This window comes from Tribolium madens, unplaced genomic scaffold, assembly GCF_015345945.1.
Source record: "Tribolium madens isolate multiple individuals breed KSU strain unplaced genomic scaffold, Tmad_KSU_1.1 Scaffold_91;HRSCAF=231;Tcas5.2_LG7, whole genome shotgun sequence".
In the NCBI taxonomy this organism is placed as follows: domain Eukaryota; kingdom Metazoa; phylum Arthropoda; class Insecta; order Coleoptera; family Tenebrionidae; genus Tribolium; species Tribolium madens.
Window position 1 is genome coordinate 14,551,958 of NW_025401063.1, and position 17,149 is coordinate 14,569,106.

The following is a 17,149-nucleotide window of genomic DNA, read 5'->3' on the forward strand; positions in this document are numbered from 1 at the left end:
GCAATTGTCCCAAAAAAGCTCTATTTAAGCATAATAAATTTAATTAGAACAACTTACTTATGTGGCTAAGGGATTACCTTTAAGACTTTTTGATTATTTTTTAAAAAGTATTACATTTTGATTTTTTTTATATACGAGCGCAAATCTTACGATTATACAGAATCGATAGGAATTTTGACCTTTTTTTCACAATGAAAAATGCGTCCGTAAAACGGGACCAATTTTTGCCTTGCTTTCGACGGTAGTCCAGACTAGCCTTAAAACAGCTTATTGAGCTTTATTATAGACATAGTGTCTCTTCTTGTAGGTTATGCACAATGGGTCTTATAGTTGCCTCAGTGAGCATCTCGCAATAGTGAGTTTTTTCTGACCAAAAAAGAAGAAGAAAAGAAGAAAGAAGTTTGTAATAAGTGTAATTTTAGCATTTATCGATTTATTTGGTTTTTTGTTTCTCAATAATTAAATTTGAGCTCAGAATGATAGATCTGTCACCAACTTGTCAACACTACATTATTTCAAAACGATTATCTGTAAATTTGTGTATTTTCACGCGAAAACGTAATCAATCACATATTTAGTATCATTTGACGGGTTTGTTAATTTGAGACGAATGACTATTTTTTTTTTATATGATGACTGCTATTGGTGATTCTTCTATTAAATAAAAAAAATTGTCAAATTGTCAAATCGGCAAATTTCGTTGTGTTAATATAGAGTAAAAAATCGAGAAAAAGTCTATTCACAATCACCAATGTAATATATACCGATTACTAACTTTTTAAAAGTTGGGAAACACGTCATTATATATCTCATGAGGAGTAATAATATTACTTCTCTTGGGCGGTAATATGCAGGATTGCCAACGTCACGATTACAAAAATACCTCGAATTTTTTCTTTCAAATTGTGTTACACATAATAATTTCCTAAATTGGTATTCAATTGTTTTTGTAGCAGTTTTTCTTACTTTTGGGGGAGCACTACTCCATTTTACCAATTTTAATATCAGATTCACACATTATTTCAATATTTTTTTTGACATTTCTGAAATGTCAAAAATCAAATGCAATTTAGATGGCCTACCACATTTAAAACTTAACTTTGTGAAAATTTTATTTTAATCAAATTTTTGACTAAAAATAATGTGATTGTGAATAAAATACTCGTAGCATACAAACCTCCGTGGTAATGGAAGTCCTATAATACATAAGCACGCGGGGTAACGCCTTATTTACCACCTAATTTGTAATGTCCTATTGATGCAATTTGATGACTTTGATATACATTTGAAAACCTTTGAAATCAATTAAAAATATTTTCTAAAATTAGTAGATTTTGTTTAATAAAATATACTTGTATTTATTCTGGTGACATATTATAATTATTCTCGTTTTTTAATACATGATTTTAGTTATTTTTGTTACAAGTATGAACCTAAAATACAGTTTTTGGCACATCGTTGCAGATGAGTCCGCAAAAACGTTTTACGTACAATTTTTTTTGTTAAAGCTCCCATAGAACGAATTCACACCCGTATTATTAAAAAAAAAACTCCAAAATAATCAAATTGACTTTTTCGTCCTGAAAAATTTCGTCACTCGTAAAAATATTCGCGTACTTATTTGGTATGCCTTCTACTACTCAAAAAGATCACTTTTATTTCTATATGTAGAATACTTTTGTATTGTTTGTTTGGTATCCTTATGCTCATCTTTTTGTCTCTTGTTATTGTGATTAGTCGAAGTTTACAGTTCGCTACTATCTCCTGCTGGGGGATAATAGACTTTTATTATCCTTTGGGTGATTTAGTGTTTATGCTTCTGTGTTTATTAGTACGTGTTCCACACTCGTTGACTCTGTAGGTAGGTTCTAATTTTGTGTTTAATTAGTAGAAAGGTGTAAAACTTTGGAGATATACAGAGTGCGTCAAAACTCGCGCCCCAGAGAAAAATGCCATGTAAGGTAAGATACCAGGAACATGGAAAAAATGTTAAAAAAATTTCATCTACAAAAATTTCGAAGTTATGAGGGTTCAAATTTTGCACTTTGACTCTATTTATTTCTGTTGGAAAAATAATTTTCCAAGTTTTTTTGCTATAGGCTATTAAAAGAGAAAACAAGGAGGCTACAAGGTATCCTAAATAGTAACTTTGTTCAATGTAACTTTGTTAATTGTAAAAAACATATACAAGATCATCAGTATCATTAAATAGACATCAAAAATGTCAAACTTCAAAAAATAAATGTCAAAATTTATTGACAGATAGAAATTTTTAAACATTTTTTCTATGTTCCTTGTATCTGAGGCGCGAGTTCTGGCGCACACTGTATAAGAGAGGTTATAAGAAGAAAAACTAAAATAAGTCCACTTAAAAATTTTGATTGTGTTTGGTTTTAAACATTTTGCAAAAATAGTATACAAAAACTATTTTTTATATCAAGAATTTTCTGACTTGAAATTTCTGCGGTCACCCTTCTGGAAGTAGACAAAATTAACCGCTAGTCAGTTTTGTGTAAGTAATATTCATAGACTCGATAGCAGCCCTCACATCCGTTTCGTCTTTCGGTGTAGCTTTCACCCCAAATTCTCGCCTCTACGCTTCCAATCCAATGATTTAATAAAACAAACTGAAGGGTGGAAGATATTCAATTTAAAAGTTTACGGAATGCGTGACAAATCTGCAATTTGCAATCGTTTTGGTTGTCAGAGGCTTGATCACTTGATGACGTGAACCTCATTCTTCGGAACTTATTTAAATTCCAAAGTTTTAATCAACGGGGACTCGACCAATTATAAAATAACGGAAATAAGAGGGTTAAATCGCTTCATTCTTTTTGCTCGTTGCTTGTCATTTCAATAGGCGGAATATTTGAAACCTCAGGAGATTAAAAAGTTTTCACGCTCGACTTTACAATTTAAAAGTCGTTAAGAGGAATCATTAATATTACTCATACGTGGTTTTTCAACTTCAGATCTAATAAATGTGACATGAAAAATTACCCAAATCTCACAAACATTCAGACTTGGGACTTAATAAATGGTAGTATATTGAGATGTCTGAGGATACTACATTTGAAAGAATCTCAGGGGTGTTTTCAGTCAGACGTGTCAATGACGGCCATTCAAGAATTGTTTTTTTACAAAGAAAAGGCCAATCACTAGAAATAGATATTTACAACTATTATGCCATTATGACTCTTGAAGCACATTCATGTTGAAAATACAGGGTGTTTCAGAACTTGCGTTTTAGAGTAAGGTAAAATACCAGAAACATAGAAACAATGTTAAAAAAATTCTATTTCGAAATTATGAGAGTTTAAATTTTGCACTTTGACTCTATTTATTTCTGTTGTAAAAATAAGTTTTTTGCTATAGGCTATTAAAAGAGGAAACAAGAAAGCTGTATCCTAAATCGTAACTATGTTTAACATAATTGTGGCTTTCATTGACAAATTTTTTATAACTTTACAAAATAATTATGAAAAAACATATAGGTACTCGTACAAGATCATCAGTAACATTAAATAGACATAAAAAATGTTAAATGTCAATAAATAATTGTCAAAAATTTTTGACAGAAAGAATTTATTAAACATTTTTTCTATGTTCTTGGAAAATTTTCTCTGGAGCTCTAGTTCTAAAATACCTGGATTGTTCTTTAGCTTCAAACACATTAGAACGAATTTTTGTAGAAACAGCTTCTACTTATTCCACCAACAGCAAAATCTCCGTTAAATGGTATGTCGAGAAGCTCATCATATACTTTGCAAGTTGCTGAACCAATTATTACTGCAATTTGCAGGAATATCGCTTGTCGCGGTGTAAATAATGAATTGCAGTGAATACAAACCTGCTCTTTGAAATAGTCGATATTGTATTTATAAATCATCGCGCTCGGCACCATTTACAAGTAATGTGGGTGAGCTCTCTATAACTATTCCAACATTCTTAATCAAACATGAATTACTCTCATTCAACGGAAAATCCAACTATTATAAACTCTCCAATATCTATTTTAAATACAATTGCACCTGCCGGTATGGTAATGATGATTGGTTAATAAATTAACAAGTTTTCCCTATTTTAGTGTAGCTATAAATAAGGAAACTGTCAACAATGATGAGGCTTAACGACATGTGCTTCGTTTTTGCTTATTACCCTACAAACGTTTTGCAACGATAAATTTCACTGTTGTTTTCACTGCCAATAACTGTCCAAAACCAAAATTTTTCTTCAGACAAAAAAGTGTAGTTGTGTTTTTAGTAGGCACTGAATACAAATATTTTTTATCTCATTTATATTATTTAAAAAATAAAAATCGTAATTTTTTTTGTAATTTGCCTCTATTTTGATTCTCTAATAGGATATTAACAAACGCGATGTAATCATCTGTGATGTCTTAATAGTTATTAATTAACGGAACATTTTACGAAAATTTTGAGGTTGGCAAATAGCTCGATGTGTCAATTTTATCATTTTTTATTGAAAAAATAAAGGCAAAGTAGAAAAAATCGTATATTACACATGTTTTATAAAACTTATTGTCGCACTTAATCCTTTAGAGCACTCCTCTCTGCGCTCGTCGTGCCCCAAACCCTTTTGTGCGACAATAAGTCGTCTTATAAAACTCGTATAATAAATAACTATTTTAGACTCACTGTCGTAAGAATGACATTTCGCAAACGCAACAGTTAATCGCGAACGTAAATTTTGCGCACTGACATAAACTTTGCTCACTAGTGTTTCAAAAATCATCCAAAAAGCACTGGCCTTTATGAGCATTCTAAAAATAATTTAATTTAATAATAATAACATTTAGTTTACAAAACGCCATTTTTTCAATTTGGATGTTGAAAACCTTGAAAGGGTAAAATAAAATCGCTGTTACAGTTGGAGACAAAATACTTTGGTCGTCACTTTTCTGACACTTTAATATAATTCAAGCTTTAAAGTTAAAATAAATGACAATTTCAAATTAATGACAGCTATTATATTTTTYTATCAAAAATTTGTACATACAACTTGTCAACTATGATTGACAGTAGCTAAAAATAAGGTTAACAGTCCTAAAGCATGCTTTACAATTTAATGTCACTCAAGTGACATTGACGACCAAAGTATTTTGTCTCAAACTGTACAAGTATTTCGATTGACACTTTGCAAGCGCATAAGCGAGCGCCATCTATTATTTACTACTGGTAACAGTCAATTTTATTAAGAAGAAAAAAATATTGTATGAACCTCGATGCGCGAATACATTTTCGGCGCACTTGCGCAAATTCGCTCGGACCTCAAATAATGCGATTATCCGCAAAAAGTGTCTTCTCGCACTTGGTTCAGAAAAAGTAATTCGAAATCGAAATGTATTCTTGCAGAACTCGTTTAATATTATTCTTTCGTAAGTTGTCATTCATCTATCACAAATCTCAACATATGTAAACGATTAGTTTATGTTTAGAACATTAATAGATATGTTAATGTATATTGATTGATAAATTAAAACTCTTTAGCTTATCTAATCATCTTTTCAAGTCGATTAGATTGCTTAATACCTGTGGAAAGCATCAAACACCAAATTAAACAGATTTTTTATACACTGAATTTGTAACTTCCAGCTATTGTTTTTTATGTTTCTAGTTAAAAAAGCTTTTTTTTATTATTTAGGGAGATATACAGAGTGTGTCAGAACTCGCGCCCCAGAGAAATATTTCAAGTAAGATAATATACCAGAAACATGAAAAAATGTTTAAAAAATTCTCTGTCAAAAAATTTTGATATTTATTTTTTGACATTTGACATTTTTTTTGTCTATTTAATGATACTGATCATCTTGTATATGTTTTTTTATAATTATTTAGCCACAAATAACATTAAATGGAGTTACAATTTATTTGTTTTCTCTTCTAATAGCCTGTAGCAAAAAAACTTGGAAAATTATTTTTCCAACCGAAATAAATAGAGTTAAAGTGCAATATTTTTCTCTGGGTCGCGAGTTCTGGCGCACCCTGTATTTACACATTTCTAAAAATTGTGTTATTTTGATGTAGGAGGTGCAAATTGACCAGCTAATAAAAAAAGATTAATCGCTTTTTTTCTATTAATTTATTTTACATTGCAAAATTTCTTATCTCATTGCTGTATCATAAATTAACCAAATTAAGAAAACAAATTTAGCTTGTTAAAAAGTTTCTCTGGAAGAAAGCCATAAATTCCTCTCTGGCCAGTTGAGGAACCGCATTGTAGAGGTCAACAATTTAAAAAGACGTTTGCATTCTGATTGCCATAATGGGAAACATTCTGCAATTAATTTAAAAATATAAATTCTTGGCGTTGTCAGCTGCTCGTATTTTAAATAATGACAGTACTGTTCCACATTGTAAAATAATTCAACAATCTTGGCTAAATATAGGCAGTCATCCGTTTATTACAATTATCACAGAAAAGATGGGTTTTTAATGGTACAACTCGGCTGCTTCAAATTCCGAATCAGTTAGTCACTCAGATTATTTTAATAAAATAACAAAAATCTTGCCAAACTTGATTTTCGAACATTGTAAACATATTAAAAACCTAATAAAACTTCAACTACATCAGAGAATTTAATTTATACTACATAATAATGGCGATTCTTATTGCTGAATAAGTCAAAATGACATAATTACTTGTCAGAAGGTGTTAAGAGTGTAAAATGCGCCATAAATTTGAACACGATTTATTGCATCTCGGACATAATAATCGATGTCAAAGATCTTGAGTTGACAGTAGTTGATTTTGAAAATAAAAAAATATAATAATTTTATAATAATATTTTTTCAATTATGTGTCAAACCCTCTAATTTGGATAATGATATTTGAAAATTGCGAATGTCTTTTGCGGTTTGGAAGGTTGTACAGTCCTCGTTGATATCCTGTCCAGTAGCTGTTGATGTTTCTTAATTCCAGTAATTTCCCTTAAAACGATGTATAATTAGTAAACATCTAGATTCGTTACTGTTGGTAATTAGGTAGGAAAGTTGGTTAATTTGTGATGGTATAGTACTATTGGAAGAGGAAATAAGAGACATGCGAGTGTGTGAACGCGAACTTGGACCAAACGGATCACAGATCAGCTTGAAGCATCAGCGATGTGTGTGGTCCCAGGTTATCACTTACGCGTTGCTCCTCTACATACCAACAAATACTTGCATGCAGACACTCATCTACAACACCGACGGATTGCCACTATTCAATGGACACCGACACCTCCGCTGAATACGAATGAGTTAGGACAAAACACAAAATATGAGGAAAAAAATGCAATTTTTTTTTGATAACTTGTCCTAATGAGGATATAAGATTTTTATTGCTACAAGCATAAGGTCGACAGATGGGATATAAATGGGTGCGTTTGCTTTTTAACCATCACACACAGAATGTGGAAATGAAAAAGAATAGAAAATTTACAGTTATTCTCATTAATTGCTATTTTAAAAATCCTTATAATTAAACTGTCTATTTTCTTAATAGCTATAGGTGTATTATAATTTGTACGTGAATTATTTTTTTTTCAATAATGTGTAATAGTATATTATGTTATTAGGAGTAAAAGTGATAGTTTAAGTGGCGAAGCTGAACGTTTATTATGCCAAATGATTCAGCTGAGCCATATAAACTCACTTTTACTCCAAATAACATATACTATTTTATCCGCAAACGTATTCAGATCAAGAGTAAAGAGCAACACAAAGGTGTTATGTAACATTTTTTTTTTAAACTGGTATTTTTTTTAAACATTTGTTTCGCGGTATGTACAACTTGGATTGTTGAATAAACAGTGGATAAAGGTGTTAAAATATGTTTAAATAAATAAATAATAATATTAAATAACTGTTTAAAAAAAAGCACAAATAGCACTATTTTTACTTAATTCAATAATTTTCCGACGTATTCTAAATTTTGCGAAATAATTGCGTTTTTTATTGAAAAATGTTTTAAAACGCTCAAAAACACTATAAATTATGTCGTTTTTTATTTAGTCTGGTAAATGTATTAATTTTGGTAAGTTTTTTAGCAAAAATTAAAAAAAAAAACTTTGTTTTAAACTTAAAAACGCAACGAAATGTTTGAAAAAAGCAAAAATAACATCATTTTCCAATTAATTATGTGTTTTTCGGCTTATTTTTGCAAAGTTTTGTGCTTTTGATCTGCTAAAGCAACCAGATGATTTTTCGCCTCAAAAACATGCTTAAACTCTCCAAAGAAGCAAAAATAATTTTAGGTTTGTGATAGTTTATTCATTTTTTACCTTATTTTCGACAAAAAATTTTAAAACAATTGCGATTCTGACTAAAGCACGTCCGAAAACGGAAAATGGTATTATTTTTAAACAAAATTTTTAGCACAATTTAAAAAAGTAAAAATAACACCATTTTTGAGTAAATTTAGCAAAATAATAATAATAATAGACAAAATAATTTTGTAAATTTTTAATTGAAAAACGTGCTAAAACGCCCAAAAAAATCATAAAAAAGACATTTTTAACCCAATTTAGTAATTTTTCAATATGTTTTAACAGAATCTTACAAAAGAACGTGATGTAAACAAGCAAAATTCATTATTTTTCACTTAAGTAATTTGGTGACTTTTCCGGTGTATTTTTGTCAAAATATTTCGAGATAATTCCGTTTTTCAATGAAAAATATGGTGTTAATATGGAAAACCGTTTTCGAAAAGTCTAGCTTCAAAATTACACTCAGTAAACAAGAAAAAAAATCTTTTAAATGAGAATGTTAATTTTCGGGACAGCATAAAGTAGACTTGTTTATACTGTGTCGTTAGACTTTTATTTATAAATGTTTGAAAGGTAAAACTTTTACTTGTGTCATTTAGTCATAAAAGCGTCATTTTTCTGACGTTTGCGAATAAACATAATTTTATCTCAAAACATTTTTATCGCTTAAATGGCTCAAATCAAAAATAAATTATTATCTATTTATATTTTTCATTTTGAATCATTATTTGAACCAATTTTCGTAATGAAACTTCTCATGTGTTTAATTTCTGAGATTTACGAAAGTAGGGACATGATAATTTATAGCTATCAACTTAATCAGTGATGAGAACGTTGTAATTTTATTGGGCAATTGAATAAAAAAATTAAATAAATTACCACCGAGGTTTATTATGTGGGTAATAAATTGACCCAACGACTTAATGATATTAAAGAAATACGCCAAGTCATTTCGTTTCTAGTTTAGTTTATATATTGTTTGTCATATAGGGGGCTTATGTTTTGCAGACATTTTCAAATTAGATAAAATTAATATCATTTTATAAAAATTTAAATTAACTAAGTTAGTTGTGCACTTATTGTTCGATGGTTACCATGTAAAATATTGTCAGCCGAAATAGCTCAGTTGGGAGAGCGTTAGACTGAAGATCTAAAGGTCCCTGGTTCGATCCCGGGTTTCGGCAATCTTTTTTTTTTGTGATTTAATAATAATCATTTAAAACTTTTTGCAAAACCTGGTCTATCTGTGTAAAGCGTCTCACAGTGTAAGAAAACGTTTACAATTTCCAATAAAATAAAGCTATAAAAGCCTCAGCTTAAATACTTGGAAATGTAAATGACGCCATTAAAACAATGAAATTCGACCCTAAATACCCAACACGGTCTGTATATTAAGTGAATTTCGATACATTTTTGAGATTCCAGAGACAACTTTTCTAAAAAAAGTCGGGTAGAAGATTTAGTAATGTAATACTTTGGGTTGAATTTAATGGGCTTTGAGATTAGATTAACATCAAAGCTCGCAGCTTAATAGCTACTATGATTTTAATGATGTTCGAACCTTAAGTCTTATAATTGTCAGCGATCGAATCCAAACCGCAATCTTATTCAAATAAATGCCAAAATGTTCGCACCATCAACAAAGACGTTTCAACGCACAGGTCCACACGTCATTGTCTTTTTAGTTGGTGATGCTCCAAAATGTTAATCATATTATCTCAACTTCCGACAACCAATTTCACGTATCGAGCTTTCGAGACACTTAAATTGCATGTGAAATTTCAGAGCACTTTATTGATTAAATCAAACTCAAGAGAAATATGTTGCCCTTGTTTTGAAGAAAGAAAAATCATTTTCGTAGCTGATGTTTTGTATAAAATTAAATTATACGTTATGTTATTTTAAAATTCTAATAAATCCATCTGTAGGTATAATATTACGAAACGAGATACAAAATTGCTCGATTTTTTCGACCCAAAAAAAATTGTACGGCGAAGTAAAAAAAAAGTAAAAGTTTAGAGCGTTTTACCGTCTCAGTTTCAAATCGTTTTAAATTAATTTAAATTTAACCAGTGTACTAACTGCTTGGAAAAAAATGGAAAAATGTTGAGCTTAACATTGTTAATAAGCTGTGAAAAAGTAACGACAAAATTTTTACGAGAAATATGAGAAAAAAATATTTAAAATTTAAAATCTGTGCTCCGTTTCATGTTTTTCCAAATGCTGCAAATACGGTTGAAGATACAAGAAAAATGTAAGAAAGAAAATTGTAGCGAACAAAATTTTCTAGTAAAAAGTCCGCGAGACCATACCTCTATCTTTAATGGTTTAGGCCTCAAAAAGGTTCAAAGCCCCTCAAGCGACGGATTCGTTTCATTTTTACTGGTGATTCAGTGATAAAGGAACATTTTAAAGCAGTTTAAACCCAAACCGGTGAAGATAGAAATATGATCTCCGGGACTTTTTTGTAGCAAATTTTATTCTCTACAATGTTGTTTCTTACACTTTTTTTGTATATTTAACCATATTCGCAGAGTTCTCAAAAATATTGGGCGGAACGCAAACCGATAATTGCTTATAATTTATTTTTAATACTGTTTTCGATATTTTTGAGAAAGCTGCAAATACGGTTGAAGATACAAAAGAAGTGTGGAGAACAAAGTTGTAGAGAATTAAATTTCCTACAAAAAAGTCCAGGACACCATATCTCTATCTTCAGCTGTTTAGGTTTAAATTAATATTTTGTCTCTTGACCACCGGTAAATTCGTCACCTGAGCGTCTTTGAACGTCTTTAGGACCTAAACCATTGAAAATAGAGGTATCTCCTGCGGACTTTTTTCTTGAAAATTTGATTCTCTACAACTTTTTTTTTTGTATTTCTCTTGTACCTTTAACCGTATTCGAGCAGCATTTTTAAAAATTGCTAAATGTTTGATTTTTTTTTAAATATAGTTTTTAATAAAATTATTGCATTACTTTCATCTTTAATTATATATTTTTTTATTTCATTGCTCTTAAAACTTAAACGGGAACGGAACAACTGCGCTATCTGGCCTCACTAACAGAACTATCGAGAACGAGGACTTTTTGTTTTACATCGTGTCGTATCCTAGTCTTTACGTATACGTATACAGGGTGTTCCGTCTAAATACCACATAAGAAGTATTGAAAGTTCGAATAATCGTATTTATTTGAAAATTGGTACATAGCCATAATGCATTAAGTCCTCCTAAATGAAAATATTTTCAATATGGCGGCGCTTCCGCTTATACCGGAAGTCGGTCTCAACTTTCTTATTTTAAATAGAAAGGTATATTTTTTACTGTGTTTTTGGATTAATCGGCTTATTTTAAGGGAGTTTTCAATAGCTTTCCCTATACGTAAACTTAGCCGTTTTTGAAATATTTGGAGTTTTTCAAAAATTTTTGTATCTGCACCTTACAATTTAAAAATCGGTAACTCTGCCATTTTTTAAGATTTTGAATTCGTTTTTTTTGGTGTTTGAAAGAGAAAGCTTAGATGTTTTTTTTGGTGTTTTCAAATTTTGAAAAAAAAAACATATCCCAAAATTTTACGTATACTTTTGTAATAATGCAAATACTCATAACTGAATTTTTTCAAATGAAATACCCCAATTTTTATTTTACTAAATAGAAGAGAATTTAATTGTGTATTGATCTGTGTTAACATTCCCTATACCTAAATTTAATAATTTTCAAGTTATGGACTTTTTTTTAATTCTACAGAAAATTTATTACTAGCCATACCCGTTTTCACATAGTTTGCTATGGAAATAAAAAATGTCAAAATTTTCTCGAAACAAACGTCAATAGTAAATTACTATTTGACAAATAGTGCCAAAATATGAAGAATCAAAGTTATGCAAACTTAATTATTATTGATAGGTTCTACCATGCGATCATTATTTAAAGCTAACAAGTGAGAAATATTTTTTTTGTTTAATGAACGACATCATAATTTGGTTACACTCTCCATAAATACAAAATAAATTCATTAAATCTAAGTTTTAGTAGTTTTGACTCTCCATATTTTGGCACTATTTGTCAAATAATAATAAGTCACTGTCGACGTTTATTGAGAAACAATTTTGACATTTTTGACTTCCATAGCAAACTATACGAAAACGTAATAGATTTTCGCCAGTATTAAAAAAAAGTCACCATAACATAAAAATTATTAAATTTAGGTATAGGGAATGTTAATACTGATCGATGCAGAATTAAATTCTCTTCTATTTAGTAAAATAAAAATTGAGGTATTTTATTTGGAAAAATTGAGTTATGGCTATTTGAATTATTACAAAAGTAACCTTAAAATTTTAGGGTTTGTTATTTTTTTTCAAAATTTGAAAACACCGGAAAAAAAATCTAAACTTTCTCTTTCAAACGCCAAAAAACTAATTCAAAATTTTAAAAAATTGCAGAGTTACCGATTTTTAAAGTGTAAGGTGCAGATCCAAAAATTTTTGAAAAACTATAAATATTTCAAAAACGGCTAAATTTGGTATAGGAAAAGCTGATGAAAACTCCCTTAAAATAACCCGATTAATCCAAAAACGCAGTAAAAAATATAGCTTTCCATTTAAAATAAGAAAGTTGAGACCAACTTCCGGTATAACCGGAAGTGCCGCCATCTTGAAAATATTTCATTTATGAGAACTTAATGGATTATGGCTATGTACCAATTTTCAAATAAATATCATTATTCGAACTCCAAATACTTTTAATGTGGGATTTAGGCGGAACAACCCTGTATAATATCAAAGCACGTATAAAAACAAGTAATTGAATAGTTATGACACCCACAATGAGATGCAACTCTCTAAAAATGCCAGTGCGAAATGACAACTTGAACCTGCATAATGAGTAAATAGGTAAGAAACGAATCAAAGAGAATACAATTATGTCTTGTCAAATTCAAAGTATGTTATTAAAACTGAATTATGTATTTTCTATATTTTCTATCAATAGCATAAACTCTTGACTACACGTATAGTCACATTTGTTCGTTCATTCATAATTTTATTATTATTATTACATATAAAAAGTTTTAAAGCTACATCATTAGTTGTTTTTTTTATTTTGTGTACATTCACCATGGTTTCAATTTCTCCAAACGTTTTTAATTGGTGTCGCTAATTGCTGTCGTTCTCGTCCAATAATTTCCTTAATTTTTCACCGATGTTATGACAAGCGTTTAACGCCTTTAAGTGATTCTTCATAGTGGTAGTATAAGAGAAAGAGTCTATTGTAGTGTTATTTGTCTTAGTTTATTGATATACCATTTAACTCTCGTTTCCTAACTACCGAATTTAAAAGCCTAAAAAACACAAAAGACACCTCCGTAAACATTTTAGATGCATCGCTAAAAAGTGTAACAGTATGAGACGTCGAGATACAAAAAGAGCCGCCCTCATTAGCACCACGAAAGATACATGGCCTGCTTTGGTCCTTAATGACATGACACGCTGCACGGTCTATTAGATGTCGAGAGGGTTAGGATGACACTCCTAATAAATTTAATTACTCTTTGAGTTTAACTACTACACATTTGATTTATTAGGTTATGATTTATGATGAGCGACAGACGAAAGTTATTTTTATAAATGGTTATTTTAGTAACAGCAATTCGATGAAATGTATTTATTAACTTTACATATGCAAGAGTTATTCGCTCGGTTAATAGAACTATACAGAAAACTAATAATTTTATCAAATTCAAAAATGTATTTTAAAAATTCTGGAGAACTATGGCGACTCACACTATCGGATTTGAAAATGTTTTGCTAGAAATTATAGAACTCACGCGTATCAGATTCGCTTTTATTCATTAAAACTGTATTTTGCGGAGATTTTTTTAGCATGTATTACCTTAGAAAAAGTCTGACTTGGATATAAATCCAACCCCAATTTTTAGATTTTTTTTAGATACACCTGATTATTCAATTCAACTCTCTTTTTCAAATATTAACCAATAAAATGGCAGATATTTACTTTCGCATCTAAGCAACAAGAAATTCAAGCGAATATTCCAATCGTGATAAAATATAACTAGATATTCTATGAATGGTTGCAGTGAATCTTTAAAACTAACTTAAATATTTACCGGTTGCTATGAAAATGAAATCATGTGTAACGCAAATTTGACATTTGATTCATAGCGTGGTTCTTTGAAAAGTCTGTTGAATACAATTCGTAATCAAAAATTGAAGAATATTTTTGACTACTCGTAGTACATGTTATAACTTCAACTCACCTCTCTTTTTTCAAATATGAACCAATAAAATAGCAGATATTTGCATTTGAATTCTAGAAACAACAAATTTAAGCGACTATTTAATTCATCTCTCTTTTTTTAAATAATAACCAATAAAATAGCAGTTATTAATTTTTGTATCTCCACTCGTAAAAATATAATTGACCAAGATGGCATATAAGAGAGATACATCTAGGACTATTTTCCTCAGAAAATTTTAAATTAACTTGATTATTTAACAGTTGCTATGAAAATGAAATCATGTGTAACGCAAATTTGCCATTTGGTTTATTAAATAGTTTGTTGAATACAATTCGTAAGAAGTTAAAGTACAATCAATATCTTTATCCACAATCACTAATGTAATATGCCGATTACTAACCTTAAAGGTAAAGGTTGAGAAACACATAATTAAATCTCGTGGGCAGTAATATTATTTTTTATTATACCTGCATCATAATCCTAAATTAAAAGACGCTGCAGCGTGCGTAATTTAGCCTTTATAGTTGTGATCCATATTTACGCGACATGTCAACAACTGTCAGAAGTATCAGATCACTTCAACACACTCTTGGTGATTTTTTTTAACGTTACTTTAGGCACTTTTATAAGACCTTTTTTACCTATAGAAACCTTTTTAGTTTGTAGAAATTCGTAATACATACATATGTATAATTGCGTACATGGAATTTTGAACGATATGTTATTCGACTGACAAAAATGTAAAACGGGCTTTATGCAACTAACCCCACGATAGGTACAAACATGTACTTAACACAAGGGCGGATCCAGGGGAGGGGCCCAGGGGGCCAGAGCCCCACCAAACTTGCCGCCAAAAGCTTCAATTTTTTATATTTAAATTTTAATATAAAAACCTTATGACCTAAAATTTTTTAAATAAAAACACTAGAATTTTTTTTAAATTACACTCATTAATACAAATCATACATGTACCGAGAGATCAAAATAATTTGTAATCCAGTCATTTTTGGGAACCGAAAACGAAAATTTCGGGCAGTACTGTCATTTTCATAATGTAAACTCTAAAACAACAAAACAATATTAATAACCTCATTTTTTACTCTTGTCATATTTATGTCATTTTGATTTATTTACTTGCAAAACCAGTGATTTGTGGCATCTTTGGGCCACATCTTAGGTATCTAATTAAATTAAGTTTATATCTGTTTGAATAATGAACTTTACCAACTCGCTAGAACACCTTATACACAATTTTCAACTTGTTTTAAAATTCTACACTTTTTGGTTTTTGGGTAATGACGGCAGCGACATTTTTTTTAATGGAAACCCCTAATTTTTTTAGCGAATTCGATAGACTTTTTAATTGTCGAAATGGCAACACCAAAATATTATGTACCTATTACATAAAGTTTTCCAAAAAAAATTATCCAAAAAGTAAATTAATATCAATAAAAAACAAAGATAGAGTTTTAAATCAAGTTAAAAATTTTGTATTTTTTAAAAAGAAAATTGACCCGTTCGAGCATTTTTCCAAAACAAAATATTTTCAGTTTTAATAAATAAGATTATTCTATAATTTTGCTGCTCACTGTATACCCTCATCATTCTAAAAAATTTTAGATAGCCCCCCAAAATTAATTCCTGGATCCGCCCTTGACTTAACAAATTCTTAAAGTAAGTACGTTCACAATCATGCTGCGAGTCAATGCAAACCAATTATCTAATCTTGTAAAAATTTTGTCGCTTGGAACTCGACATTCGAGATAACTCTCTCGGTACAAATTTGCTGCAGTAACATTCCTCAAAAATCAGTATCATGTTCTATCATCGTTTTTCTACATTTTAAAAACGAACGAAAAAATGTGATGACACCTTTCGCCTTGTCCCACGTAAGACTTTCGGTCTTAATATCCCTGTTATTTGCCAACGTATTTTTATAAAATGCATAATGTAAACAACGAAGAAGGTGGAGATTCATTTAGTATTATTAAAATTACTTGAAGATCAAAAAATAATTGTAACACATATTTTTCAATTTAAAATTAAGCGAAACTATTATTATATGTATTGTTAAGCACTAAAACATAGATCTTTACACAAAAAATTAGTTAAGTCACTCGTCTGAATCAGCAGAAATACGTCGATTTAATTTTTGAAAGAATTTTACTTCTATTAAAGTTAACTCTAAAACAACAGTTTAACGTTTCCAAGTTTTGTTTTGTACAACCCTAAAAACCTGTGGTGAATAGTTATAACACCTTTAGAACATTTAGAACCAGTGACGCCAATATTGGTACCTGGATGGTTCAGCCATGAGTGACAAAACTTTGGTAAAATTGTTTTTATAGCCGCTCATGTTTTTGCATCTTCAATTGGGAGACCCAGCAAAAGATAAGATACCAGCAACTTTTGTTTCTAAATAATTGCATATTTGTCAGCTCTATTTTGCATTCTCATTACGCTCATTTTTCATTTTTTTTTTAAGTTAAGTGTCGGTTATTTTAGTCGTCATAAATCCTTGTTGGGCTTTTCCGCTCAAATTAGGATCGTCTTGATTTCGTTAATATTCGAATAATGTCATGGAAATTTAGAATAGAAACGAGGCAAATCTGGCCAAAGTA

The 17,149-nt window shown here is 29.9% G+C and overlaps 1 non-coding gene across 1 annotated transcript; it reads left to right on the forward strand.

The window, feature by feature from the left end:
- The first annotated feature begins 9,380 nt into the window (after positions 1-9,380).
- Trnaf-gaa lies at positions 9,381-9,453 on the forward strand. Its single transcript has one exon. It is a non-coding gene; the product is annotated as a tRNA-Phe (tRNA).
- The last annotated feature ends 7,696 nt before the right edge of the window (positions 9,454-17,149 follow it).